Source organism: Rhinichthys klamathensis, unplaced genomic scaffold (assembly GCF_029890125.1).
Source record: "Rhinichthys klamathensis goyatoka isolate OS25496 unplaced genomic scaffold, OSU_Roscu_1.1 h1tg000058l_1, whole genome shotgun sequence".
Classification (NCBI taxonomy): Eukaryota; Metazoa; Chordata; class Actinopteri; order Cypriniformes; family Leuciscidae; genus Rhinichthys; species Rhinichthys klamathensis.
Genome location: NW_026606603.1, coordinates 599,409 through 614,442, shown reverse-complemented (window position 1 = coordinate 614,442; position 15,034 = coordinate 599,409). Strand labels below are relative to the sequence as shown.

General features: G+C 37.1%; 1 protein-coding gene and 1 long non-coding RNA gene across 2 annotated transcripts in view; both read right to left on the bottom strand.

Moving 5' to 3' along the window:
• Positions 1-15,034, bottom strand: part of LOC130083762 (intelectin-like) — a 247,556-nt gene that overhangs the window by 196,418 nt on the left and 36,104 nt on the right. The window lies entirely within an intron of this gene.
• On the bottom strand, positions 887-13,888 carry LOC130083765 (uncharacterized). Its single transcript, XR_008806864.1, has 3 exons — positions 13,840-13,888; positions 12,611-12,931; positions 887-1,004 (listed from the first exon to the last, which is right to left on the bottom strand). It is a non-coding gene; the product is annotated as an uncharacterized LOC130083765 (long non-coding RNA).

Here is a 15,034-nt window from a genome sequence, read left to right as displayed (position 1 = left end):
TTTATTTTTATTTTTACTGCTCTATTATTGGATCGGTCTCGGTCCAAACCCTGAATTTTTGGTATCGGATCAGATTGGTTCTGGTTCCTATTAAAACATTACATACATTTGGTTCTTGACCACTGAAATTGGGTCAAATTTAACAATTTGGACATTGCGTCACATTGGGTGAGATGTCTAAAGAAAAGTTTACGAAGAATGAGAATCTAGAAGGATCTAAAGATATCTTCATTACTTTTAGAGTTACAGGCAAACTTGAGGAAAATAATATTTATGGCACTCAGACGGACATGTTCTCTGCGATTGTATGGATAGAAAAAATGAGATGCATTTGTAGTTTTAACATTTGTTCTTTAGATTTTCCTCTTTTAAACAAAAAAGTATTAGATTGTATGCAAAGTGACCCACATTTGTTTTTTTACCACTGAAATGTGAGCAATTCACTCATAAAGTGGCATTAAGATCTCCATATCTGTGGGACTGAACCATCGAGGGCCTTTAAAACGAAGATACCAAAAGGAAAGTTTGTTAAACTGTTATGAAGATCCAGATGATCAGATCGTTTCAGTCAGTTTTAGTGATACAGTCCTGAGGGCGACATCTAAACTGTTCTGGGTTCAGCTGCTGCTTTTAGTGTTAAATGTTTGAATTACTCTCAGAGGAAAAATATTTGAGATGTAAAATCAGGAGCGAAGCGCCTCATGTTTAAGAGCTGCTCCTGAATTTACACATTAGAAGAAACTATTAGCCGAAAGATTTTGGTGAATACAGACTCAGATTATTAGAACTGCAATAATGCTCATATCCACTGATAAAAGAATAAATGTAAGTAATACTTGCCCTCCTCCTTCTACAGAAGCAGCTGATACAGATGATGATGATGATGATGATGATGAAGATGAATGCAGTTATTAAAGCATAAAGCCAGTGTAGTTGAGAGGAGCTGGGAGGGTTTGGGCTGGAGGAGGAGTGTGGAGGAGATATACTGGAGGAAACTGGAGCTTCTGGAAGAGACAAGAACAGAATCAGCAACGAATAAGAGAATCATAAACAGTAAAACCAAAATTACCACATATTTCTCACAATCTGTCAAGCTTTTACTCTTTCTTTGAATCGATCTGTGTGTTCGCAGAAATAATGCAATTTTCTTCTTTTCCAAATCATTAAATCATCTAATTATATAGATTACCCGAATGTAATCACTTATAAATGTTTTCAACTGAGGATTTTTCAAAAAGCATTTGCTTGTTACGGTGTATAATAATGACACACACACAGTACCGGTCATTGAGAAACATTACTACTTTTAATGTTTTTGAAAGAAGTCTCTTATGCTCATTAAGCCTGTTTTTATTTGATCACAAATACAGAAAAAAAAACCCCAGTAATATTGTGAAATAATGGATTTGTATTTTAATATGTTTTAAAATATATTTCTCTGATGCAAAGCTGAATCTTCATCAGTCATTACTGGCTGGACGGCGCTTGTTAATGGACGCCTCGATTATTATTTACTGAAATGTCCACACACAAGTTGTAGGAGCCATATTCAATTATTTCTTTAAATTCTATTTGTTATATATATATATATATATATATATAAACAACATTTAGTTATTAGGATGTGTTTTCTGACTGACACATTGTCTTCCTCTAAACACTCACTTGATTTATCAGCAACACTGATGTTAGATTGCAGATTTGTTGAAACAATGTTGCCAAAGCATATACAAAATATACAAATAAAATATATAATATATATATTTTATATAAACATTTAACACAATGTTGGATATATTGTGTGTGTGTGTGTGTGTGTGTGTGTGTGTGTGTGTGTGTGTGTGTGTGTGTGTGTGTGTGTGTCGGTCATTCACTGCCCCTCAGGTTGTGGCATGTTTGTACATATTGGGCAGCAAGATAAGTTCTGTCTCCTTCTCCCAGGAGAAAGTTTAATTTAGAAATTTCATTCAGGTCTTTAAAATTTGGGATTATACAGTTACATTTGTTAAAGTAAAGGTTCCTTGTGTCTTTGAACGCTTCACATTGTAGGAGAAAGTGCATCTCTGTCTCAACCTCACCTGTCAAACAGTGATCACACGTTCTGTTTTCTTTTGGTTGCTTGCCATGATTTTTTGTGTCTTCCTGTTTCAATTGCCAATTTGTGATCACTGAGCCTGTACCTGGTTAGGATCTGTCTCTGCTTTCTATCTCTGACAGTAGAGAGATATTCTGCTAATTTATAATCTCTTTTTAGGGTCAGATAACATTCTAGTCTACTTTGGCTTTTTTCTTCTTTCCAATGTTCCAGATAGGTTTCTTTGCATTGTGCTATGATTTGCTTGACTCTGATTGGTGTTTGGAAGGCAGTGTTAAAGCTGTTCAATATCGTTCTACAGTCAGGATGTTTTCCTGTTCAATATCGTTCTACAGTCAGGATGTTTTCCTGACAATCTGGTGCAAAGGGCTCATTTCCCCCATTCATAAGAGTGGGGACAAATCAGACCCTAATAACTACCGTGGCATCTCTGTCAGCAGCTGTCTAGGCAAACTATTCTGTAGCATTCTAAACAAAAGAATGCTAGACTTCATTGAGGAACATTCCATCTTAAGTAAAAGTCAGATTGGTTTCCTCCCAAAACACCGCTCCACTGATCACACACCCACACCACACCCACACACACCACACACACACACCACACACACCACACACACACACCACGAGTGAAGCCTACTGGACACACACACACACGACAACATTTAAAGAAAAGGAAAACATGCTCATACAAGGCAGATTTATTATCAATGTTGGAAACAGTTGGGCTGATTAATATGTTTTTGGAACCTGTGGAGCTTTTTTCAGGATTCATTGATGTTCAAAAGAACAGCATTTATTCAAAATATAAATATTTTCTAACAATATAAATCTTTACGATCACTTTATCAATTTAACATCCTTCCCGATTTCCTTCTCTTGTTTTTAAATAGCTGACCCCAAACTTTTGAACGGTAGTGTATATAGGCTATTGTTACAAAAGATTTCAATTTTAAATAAAATGCTGTTTTATTTACTCTTTATTCATCAAAGAATCCTGAAAAAAACTATCACATGTTTAAAAATATATATATTAAGCAGCACAACTGTTTCCAACATTGATAATAAATCATCATATTAGAGTGATTTCTGAAGGATCATGTGACACTGAAGACTGGAGTAATGATGCTGAAAATACAGCTTTGATCAAAGGAATAAATTACACTTTACTATATTCTTCACATATAAACATTTTTTAAATTGTAATAATATTTCACAATTTTAGGCTACTGTTTTTTTTCTGTATTTGTGATCAAATAAATGCAGGCTTGAAGAACATTTCTTTCGACAACATTAAAAATAGTAATGTTTCCAAACTTTTCAGAGTATATTCTTCTAGTACATTACATGCAAACAGAGATTATAGTAACAATACTCACTGTTGACCACAAGTGTAGCTTTCTCCTCAAACACGTCCTTTCCAAAGCAAGCTTCTGCTATATAGAGTCCAGATCTGGAGATGTCCACTTTCTGAAGGATTACAGACAAACATCCTTTTCCAAATATCACTGCGACTCCAGGTGTGTCCACATTATCACATCCATCATGAGGGGCACACTTCTGTGCGATCAAAAACATGTTTTTTGTAGTTTCTTCTTTAAAAATGATCCTCAATTTATCGGCTTCCTCCGCTTTATCCATCGGGAATGGCAGTGTGACGTTTTCTCCATGATTCGCCTCGATCTTCGACCCTTCAGCAAGTAAAGCATCGACTGTTAAACAGAAAGAAAGTGTTTAGGATGACAATCAATGCTTTAGAATAACGAGCGATGAACTGACATTCATTTACTTTAGATTTACAGTTAAAAACAACCAATTCGTCCACTCTCTGCCTACCTGAAACCAACACTAAGTGAAGTAACACGAAGACAGTGGAAATTAACTTCATATTTTAACAAAACAATGCGGAATCTCCTCAATTTGATCCAAAATGCAGCTCGATGTCGTGTTTTTAGTTGGTTTTATTAAACGGACTGCCTGATTGCTCGTGCTCGCTGCAGTAAGCTTGAGGATCTTCGGCGTCTACCATGCTAATAACCACGCCTTTCAAGCCATTATTCCTCACAATAACCACGCCTAGCTCACCTTGTCAAACCAATAATAACCAACCTACGTGCGTTTCCAACCGTATTGGGCGTGGTCTAAATGCACTACTGTAACGCAAAGTTGAAATGTTGCCCAGAGAGAGAAAAACAATATAGGTTAACAATCGGAGGAAAAGATGCACGAGAGATGGCGTATTTTCCCCGCGTTTAATAAAATGACTTAAACGTCACACTCGTCGGCGCATACATGGGGATCGAGTGAGAAAAAGTAAAGCTTCAACTTACAACTTCCGCACTCTTTCTCATTTCTGGTCACCGACTGACACAGTGAAGATGCAGAGCATTCACCCCACACATTAAACCCTCATTCTGCCTATCTTTTGCGATCATGAGCCTTCATCATTTATTGGTTTAAACCGTGGTTACAAATAGTTTATTCTTACTAACCGCACCTCTGATATTTTAAATCACCGTATCGGCTTGTAATCAAAAACAGTGTTTTTCAGTGGTAGGAGCTCAAAAGCGTTAGGCTATACCAGAGCACAGCCCTCACAAACATCTTCATACCGTCTCGTTAAGCTCGTTTTATCGACGTTAGGAGGATATAAATTTGGTAAAGTATTTCAATAAATATTTTAGTCAAATATGCAATAGCCTATGCGTATAAAAAGGTTAGAAGTATTTGCCCATATACGCCTGAAAATATATCACTAACGTTACTTCAATTGTTTTATCTTGTGTAATTATGAACAATGCCTGCTTTCTAAAATAATATAATTACAAACAAAATTACAAATATACAGATAGCTGAATTTTTTTTATTTGTATTATAGGCTATTCAATATTTATTGTGTTTGCTAAAACACCACATGTTCAATACTGTCGCATGTTAAAATCATTTACTTACTTGTGACAGTGAATAATGTTGCCAAAGAGAAAAGAACGATAGTCGGAAAGGGTGAATCATGGCGGCAGAAAATCCTCAACTTCCTCCTTGGTGATTCTGTATGTAACACAGACCAATGGCTTTGAGAAACGCACCTGATTGGTGCATACACATACACTGTCACAAAATTATAACAAACAATAGCAAATCTCCTTTCACTCAGCTCTGATTATTTATTACAAACACAACATGACAATAATAACACCTTATGGGTTTCAACTTTCTTGCTGCTGTTTTTTAAACTCAGGCTTTACAATTAATAGCCTAATGGTATACTATAGGCCTATATGTAAATAATAGAAAACAATAGGGTTTTTTAACAGTTCACGTTTTAAAGTTGTAATATTTCAGTTGTTCACTTCAAATTGTAGGTAAAAAGTAGTTATGTTTTGCACAAAAACATTAAACTTCACTCTATATTTATGTTTTTATTTTTTACAATAATATAATAAAAAGTTTAAATACATTATACAAATTTTGTGATTACTTACTGGTATTGGAGTTTGACATGCTCGAAAACGGTCTCTTCTGAACTGAACTGAGACTGAAGAGTGAAAACTGCAGAACACATGAGACAGAGGTAGCAGCAGCTTGGAGTAATGGTCATGTGGAAAGGCAGGGGGCGTGTCTGTTGAAAGTTTTTCCAGCTACCACCAGAGGTGCTCAGTCACATTCTTCTAGATGTTGTATGAAGGAGACAAAGCCTTTCACTCTCAGTCACAGTGTGCAAAAAGTTGAATGAAACCGTCCACCATCCAGGTTTTCTAAAAAAAAAAAAAAAAGCTCACTTTGCCTGGCTGGACAGTGGACACTGGACAGTATGTGTAAGTATTACTTTTATGAAATTAACAAGTTAAGATAATATATTAAATTAATTTTTTTCCCCACCTTGTAGGTATCGTCGACTGGAAGTCTGTCAGTCCGGATGTGAGGGAGGAATACAGGGTGGAGTTTAAGCTCACCAGATGTGATGCTTGTGGATTCCTCTACTGGATATTGCAGAAATGGAAAGGTCTTCACTGTGTATATTCAGATAGAGAGTTTGTTGGCTTCTGTTCAATGGACTGCTACTACAGTTTGAATGAGTAAAGAGTATTGGCTTTGAACACAAGCCCTTTGATGACAAATGCAATTGTGGATGGTCTAATACAATAGGATAAGAGAGAAGGGGATAAGAGCAATACACAAGAATAAAATAAATGTTTATCAACCGACTGTGGAGCTAGGGAATATTAATCACATGAGCAATATAAGCCAAGTTGAACTGTTCAATCTAACATAACATTAAAACAGACAGACTGAAAGGAATGCAAGATTCATGCTCACTTCCTCATAATTAACTCAACGTACCAAAGGAGAAACATATGTAATTTACATAGTTCAATAACGCACACAAAGGAGACACAACATTTCCAGCAGCAACACACAAGGATTCCTCCATGTGGCATGAACAAAGGAAAGGGCTGTGTGTACAGGTGCTGTCTAATGAAGTATGTGGCTGGTTGAGGCTAATTAGTTGAAGGTGTGGTGAACTCAGGGGGAACTGAGTGGCAAAGAGAAACGGGCGTGGGAACTGGAGGACAGAGAGGAAAACTTCCAAACAATGAGTTTAAGTTTCATGCAAAATGTTTTTTAATGTGTTTAAAGTTTTTATTCACGCTTGTTATTTTTTTTATTCACGCTTATTATATTTTGATCCGTGGACCGTGACCACGTTGTTTGCACGTTCTTTTGCATTATTTTTTCCAGTTTGTGCAATATATTTTTACATGTGTTTTGACATTTTTGAATCACGCTTATTATTTTTTGATCCGTGACCGCAATACATTTGGCGGGATATTGATCCATCCCATAGGTATAGAGGTGAAGCACTTTGCTCAAGAGCATAACAAGTTTCATCTTGGAATTATTTACCAGACGTCCACAATCAATAGGACCAGTGTGTGTGTGTGTGTGTGTGTGTGTGTGTGAAGGTTTTGTTCTGTCCTAACAGTAACACACACCTGATTCTACTAATGTAAGCACTAGTTGATCAGTCAAATTACATTTTACTACTTCGCTGTAACTAAAAGAGCTAAAGAGCACTTCTATAGTTTACTTGTTTGTGAATTTAACAACAATTAAATATAAATTACATTAAAAAAAAGACTATATATGTTGTGGATGGTCTAGGATAAGAGAGAGAGAAAGGGGATAAGAGCAATATACAAGAATAAAATGTTTATCAGATTTATCAACCTATGACTGTGGAGCTATAGGGAATATGAATCATTTGTTGGGCAATATTGGCAAATTACATATAGTGATTGAAGTTTGGAAGCCCATTTTTCACATATTTTAAACAGCCTACATTATTTCTGCATCTATGCTACATTTTCTGCTGAAATATAATTAGTTAGAACAAATAGGCCTATAAGTTATAAATATTTATTTGTATTATTTACTTAATACATGAAGTATCCTTGTGTACAGAATTAAGTGAACCTTTAGGATTCAGACTTCCCAATGCAAGGAAATGTTAAATTAAAGTATATGTTTTTACTTTCAAATTCTAGGGAGAAGCAGGCCAAAAACACCAGAGGTCAAAACGTGAAAAACAAAAGGGTTCATAACTTTCAAACATGATCTCATACACACACACACACACACACACACACACACTGTGTGTGACAGGGTGTACAGAAATAAGTTTTATAAGCTACTCAAACGTTAAGGCCAGCCTTTATAAGGAGACAAAAGTAGATTTGGGCAAATAGACGTAGTAAATATCAAAGTGGACGAATAGAAATTAGCCCGAGCTACAGCTTGCTAACACACATAGCTAATATTAGTTTTCTAAATAGCTAACTTGTCCCATCATTAGAAATCACCTCCTCTAACTTCCATAAAGCTGAGATTAATGCTTTGATTACAATCAGTTATATTAAAAAAATGTCCTGGCTCTTCAGCTTTATAATGACAGTGAATGGCCATTTCTGTTCTGAAGTCCATTAAAGCTGACTACAATCATTACACACACACTTCTGTATTAAAGCAAGGCAGGCAATTTTATTTTAGATATTTAAAATAGGAACAAAGAAGCAAATAACAAACAATAGCACAAATACAATATAAAAAAAAATATATACAAATTAAATAAACTGCAGTTTTTACAGGTACAATAGCCCTGGTTTATTTAACATGTAGTAAGAAATATTCCCCACAACCGAAATTGAATAAAATGTAAAAAAAAAAAAAAAAAAAAAATGAAAATATTAAAAATAAAAAAAGTGATTGTTAAAAGCAGTGGTTTTTTTTATATATATTAATCTTTATGAAATGTATGGCAACAGTTTCTCCCATTTGTTTTTGGCTGGTGTAGGACACACACTGTTTAGATTTAATGCTCCACAGTCCACACAATGTGCATTTTGAAATAATTGAGTGTGTAGCTGTGAAAGAGAACTGAATTTGCGGTCACACACATGAGACGACATCTATGCGCATACTTCAGCTGTGTACTTTTAACACGAGCACCACATTGAAATAATAACAGCATCTGATAGTTTGGCAGTTCATTAGCATCTAAAACTACATTCACACTCAATCCAAATCATTTTGTGTGATTATAATCTGATCTAAATGATTGTCTTTCATTTTCTGGAAAACCTGCATTAGTGTCTGTCCATAAAACAACACCAGCTCCATTGAGGAGTTTTAAACACAGATGTTGTATCTAGCCATAATGCTGGACGAAGAGATTTGGGCCCGGTTTCACAGACAGGGCTTAGATTAAGCCAGGATTAGCCCTTAGTTCAAGAAGGACTGATTTAAGTAGCTTTTATAAACGAGCCTTAGATAAAACATTACTGGTGTGCATCTCGAGATAAACAATGACACTGACATGTTTGTAGAAATGTCAGTGTGAGTTGCTTTCAGGTAAAAGCTCAAACATGTATTTTAGTCTGGGACTATCTTAAGCCTGGTCGGTGAAACCGGTTTTGTTTAAAGGTGCAGTACGTAACATTTTTTTTGTAGTTCACATTTACCAAATCTGATCAGATATGCACAAATTCTGGACTGACATTGAACAAGGCTAAAGTGATTGTGATGTTATTTCATGTTTTAAGACACTCAGGTAACCGTGAGAAGAGATTCAGCAGTTTCTCCACCGCCGTTCATGGCGACGGATGTACAATCACTGGAACTGGATCCCAAGTCTTTCTCTCTTTTAAAACACGGGATCTGTAAAGAAAACAACAGAAAACTGAGCTTAGTGAAAAACACAATTACAAGACGACATGTAAACCAAACATCAAATAAAATGTTGTCAAAGTCAAAGCTTAATTTATACATTTCAAGCTAATACATTTAAACCACATTCTTTGACACCATTTTAAATATTAAAAAACAAGCAAATAACTACTAATTAACACATTCACTATTTTAAACTGGTTTATAAATCATTCTCAATCACACATGAATACTTGATTTTCAATTAAATATTAACTTTTCACTCAGAGCCGAATACGTCGACGAACAGTAAATTAATAGTGACCAATAAAAGCCTGTTTTTGGTGGCAACAGCAACGTTTACAGGGACACCTTTTGTTTCAATCAGAATTAATTTATTCCAATAGATGAATCCAAACGTAGCGTTTACATGGATGCTAAATAAAGTGATTTGGGTTTATGTCACAAGCTTCAAATGGGAACTAAGGATTTTTTTGTCATGCACACACTGCACAAATACACCGTTTCCCGCTGTTGGCGCATATACTTTCCTAATATTTGCCTCTTTTCCTTGTTTTACAGAGCAGTGTGAATCTGTCTTTATTTCAGGTGCTGGTTAGGAGACGAGCACATGAACCGTGTGTCGACAAAGTGTGTGAGAGAGAGAGAGTGTGTGAGAGAGAGAGAGAGAGTGTGTGAGAGAGAGAGAGAGAGTGTGTGAGAGAGAGAGTGTGTGAGAGAGAGAGTGTGTGAGAGAGAGAGTGTGAGAGAGAGAGAGAGTGTGAGAGAGAGAGTGTGTGAGAGAGAGAGTGTGTGAGAGAGAGTGTGAGAGAGAGAGTGTGTGAGAGAGAGAGTGTGTGAGAGAGAGAGTGTGTGAGAGAGAGAGTGTGTGAGAGAGAGAGTGTGTGAGAGAGAGAGAGTGTGTGAGAGAGAGAGTGTGTGAGAGAGAGAGTGTGTGAGAGAGAGAGTGTGTGAGAGAGAGAGTGTGTGAGAGAGAGAGAGTGTGTGAGAGAGAGAGTGTGTGAGAGAGAGAGTGTGTGAGAGAGAGAGTGTGAGAGAGAGAGAGTGTGTGAGAGAGAGTGTGTGAGAGAGAGAGTGTGTGAGAGAGAGAGAGTGTGTGAGAGAGAGAGTGTGAGAGAGAGAGAGTGTGTGAGAGAGAGTGTGTGAGAGAGAGAGTGTGTGAGAGAGAGAGTGTGTGAGAGAGAGAGAGTGTGTGAGAGAGAGAGAGTGTGTGAGAGAGAGAGAGTGTGTGAGAGAGAGAGAGTGTGTGAGAGAGAGAGAGTGTGTGAGAGAGAGAGTGTGTGAGAGAGAGAGTGTGTGAGAGAGAGTGTGTGAGAGAGAGAGTGTGTGAGAGAGAGAGTGTGTGAGAGAGAGAGTGTGTGAGAGAGAGAGTGTGTGAGAGAGAGTGTGTGAGAGAGAGTGTGAGAGAGAGAGTGTGTGAGAGAGAGAGTGTGTGAGAGAGAGAGAGTGTGTGAGAGAGAGAGTGTGTGAGAGAGAGTGTGTGAGAGAGAGTGTGTGAGAGAGAGAGTGTGTGAGAGAGAGAGAGTGTGTGAGAGAGAGAGTGTGAGAGAGAGAGTGTGTGAGAGAGAGAGTGTGTGAGAGAGAGAGAGTGTGTGAGAGAGAGTGTGTGAGAGAGAGTGTGTGAGAGAGAGTGTGAGAGGAATTTGTCTGTGTGTTTGAGAGAGGGAGGGTTTGTGTTGTGATGTCTAGTGACAACTAGAACTACTTGTCTTTCATTTTTTATGTTACATACATAAGTGTATGTTTTCTTTCATTATATAACTTCTCATGTTAATTATTTGTTGTTATTGGTTGTTGTCTCCATCTGCTTTTATGCTCGTTTAATTGTTATAATAAGCAGATTGCTTGTCTCTTTGTCTGTCAACTGTTTGTATTATTTTGTGAAGCGACCTTGGTTTCTTGAAAGGCACTATAAAAAATAAACGTATTATTATTATTAAGAAAAAGTGTTGTGAGGTTAGTTACTGCAGGCTGGAAACGATGTGTGTGGGTTTGCGATGTTGACACTGGACTGGTAGATCTCGGGAGGTTGGCTACTGAAAGATCATATGTATTTTCAGTTAACTTTAGTTAGATGCATTCACATTGTTACTGTGCCTCAGATGTAAATCAACTCTGTGTCTGTAAATGTGTGAACCAAATGGCCCATACAGATGTATGGCCTATAGAAACTGAAAAACTCATACAATCAGTTAACTTCTCAGCCCACATAAACTGATTGGTGTGAATGACAAAGAAACAGCATTGCTCAGAGTAGATCGATCTCCTGAGGGAGGCCCTAACAGTTTTATATTGTTTGCAGCCCATTTGTCTTCATGTTTAAAGTTATGCTTCACAGACAGAACTTTGGGTTAAGATTGTTGAAGGGTGACATGCTAACGTCGCTGCTAAAGAACTGCGCTACCCTACTACCTTCAATACATTCTTCTTCCCACAAGAACCCTGGTCAAGCTTACTTACAGGGTTCCTACAAAATTCAAGTCTTTTTAAGACCTTTTTAAGACAATTAATACCTATTTCACGTCCCTATACCAGCAAAGAAAAACAAATTCCTTCAACTTGTGTTCATTTATTTTTCAAATGTGGAATGGGTAAAAGATGATAAGCCAAGCAGGTGTGAAAAATAAAAACATTTCAGTAGGCCACAAGAATGTTTATTTAAATGAATGTTAATTATTCGATATTTTGTTTATGATACGTCCTGTCCAACATAACATGCACCTCTCGAAAAAAAAGCGTCACTTGGTAGCGTTGCATTCCCCCCCCCCCCATAACATTTGTAATTTTACATATGTTTAAAAATATCGAAATTAATATCGATATCCCAATATTCATTATCGATATCGTGCACCCCTATGCTCAATCCTACTTTAGCAACTGTTTCCATCTGCCAAATTATCAGACAAACTTTTGCTCTTTCTCTGAACACTGAGGTGTATTTGCACAGCTTTAAACACAAATTATTTAAGATATAATGTAAGCAAGTTTCCCCCCTCTTTTCTAAATCGTTAAATAAAGCATGATGATTAAAACTTATCAAATGATGTGACACCTGATTCTTTACATCACCTAAATCGTATTACTTATAATCGTTTTCAACTGATTTACCATTTATAAAAACATTTAGGTTAGATAAAATGCTTGGCAATGTCGCAATTCATTCCAGCTAGACTAGGAACATAATAAACTTAATTTTAAAAACTTCATGAGCACAATCATGACCATTTATATAATATTTTTCAAAATCCTGATTCTGGTTCATTACAGGTAAACGGATATTAGTAATATACTCACTGTTGACCACAAGTGTAGCATTATCCTCACACACTTTTGCTCCAGTGTAGGCTTCTGCTTTATAGAGTCCTGATCTGGAGATGTTCACATCTTCAATGATTAAAGATAAACGATCTTTTCCAACTATCAGTGTAACTCCAGGTGAGGGAGGATCATCATAGACCCAAGGCTTCTGCGCAATAACAAAGGGCTTTTTTTCATTGCGGTCTTTTTTAAAAGAAATCTTCACTTCATCTGCTTTCTCCACTTCATCGATGTGGAAGGATATTGTCACATTCTGTCCATCGATCGCCTCGAACTTCGACCCAGCAACAGCCAGAACTGCAAATCAGAACCACTGTATTAGATTGAGGAATAAACTGACAGCACTTTTTTTCATCAACCAATTAAATCAACAGTCTACATACCCGATAAAATGAACAAATTCACCGTGAAAATGGTATTCATCTTCAGGAAAACCACGATAAGCTTAAACAAATGTGTAAAAACATTCAATTTGCTCAAGCTAGCTAGATGCTAAATGCTAACCCGTGATCGCTGAGATTTTCTTCTCTTTTCGAGATTTGCAGAAAAATGTGTTACTGCCCTACAGTGTCATTTGTAGAATTCCACTGAATAAGATAAATCCTTATTTAAAGTTCAGTTTTATGTTATGAAGAAACAGCGGCTCTCGCAATGGCAGCACGCAATCCTCCTTGTTTGGGATCTGTCAGGATGTGAACTGTGCGCGCACGCGCGCGCCTGTGCACACTTCTTCCGGTAGTGATAGAAGAAACGAAGCTTTTCAAAGCTTCGAAAGAAATGAACCAATTGATTCACAAAATGATTCACTGTTTCGAAACACCGCACCGGACTCCCCCCGCCCAACAGACTAGGTTGCCTCGAGGACTTATGTTGCTTTCAATAAAAACATTTTTCATTATTCACGCACACAAACATTAAGTAGGCTATTTTAAGAGATTTACCCGCATACTACTTGTTGCTATCTTGAGCTGACGAAATGAAACCCACTGAATACAGCTTGCTGTGCTGCTTTTCTGAAATGACAGACTCTGCTAACAAAGTCGTATCCGATCTTATAAGCCCAAATTTCGACCATACACGTTCCTTAATTAATCTGGACCAACGTGTACATATTCACAATTAGATTTTTAAAGGTCATATTTTTATTATCGAAATATCTACGTTTATGTAAAATAGATTATTGGGTGGTAAAATCATTTACTTACTTGCGACATTGAAGGTTTCCGAAGAGAAAACGATTACAACACATCTTAGCTGTCTTTTGGTGGTTCTTGATTTTCGGGAATTTGTGAGTACCGGTAGGTAGGGCAGGCTGCAGAATTACGGGAAATTCCACTCAAGAGCAGTCGGAAACATCTAGCAAAATTCGAGAACGTATCTTGTTACTACCCAAATCAGCCCAACTCGCTCCATGTGCAACCAATCGCAGTGCTTGTTACACAAAGTGCATTGAGTGACGGACCTATAGCAGAAGGTTATAGGGAGAGTTGCGTCATCGCCGTCTACTCCAATGAGAATCGACCGTTGTTGACAAAATGAAAAGACCGACCGTTGAGTGAGACAAGCAAATGGCGGTCTGTGGCATAGATATCTATATAAAGGCTAGATGTCTTACGGCGGAGTCACTTCCGGCATCACCGTTCGGCCATCTTGTCACAGGTAGGCTCTGATGTAAAGTGAGTGATCAGCATGAACACAAATCCTCTTATCTCGCTGAAATCTTGACGGATTTACAAACGGTTTGGTTTCTTATTAACGTTATTAATGTGGGTATAATACTAGCCTATATAATGGATGTTGACATAAATAATACATAATTATCCATAAGTGTTCAGTGTCATAACTACGTCTCTGACGTTTATAACGAACCAACCCGTTTGAAAATCGGTAGAAAATTGAGCAAGTTATGGTTATTTAAAAAGTACATGCACCATAAACACAATGTTACGAGTGAGCGAGCAGCCTGTGACAAGATGGCCGCCAGGTGCTGATGTCCACCACCATTGGCCAACAGCGCGGACGAGACATCTAGCCTTTATATAGATATCTATGGTCTGTGGAGTCTCCTCCATCGATATACTCACAGCGATGTTTTTTTCGTTCTTCGCTTAGGGTTATACAATTTTTTTGTAGTTACAGCAATGTTGTTTTACGATGAGTGTGAATAACCAGCGTCGTTAACATATTTCAGGATAACCTTTTTTTGGTAAAAAAAAAAAAAAAAAACGTTGCAGTTGGTTTGAAGTATTTTTATGTTCTTAACATAAACGTTCTTATGTTCATGTTCGCTATTGTTTCATAAAGACAGGATAACTGCAGGTGACGTTATTGTCTTAAATCCATTGCAAACAAGTAAACAAAAAAATGTCTTAAACATCCCATGCACATTCATACTATATG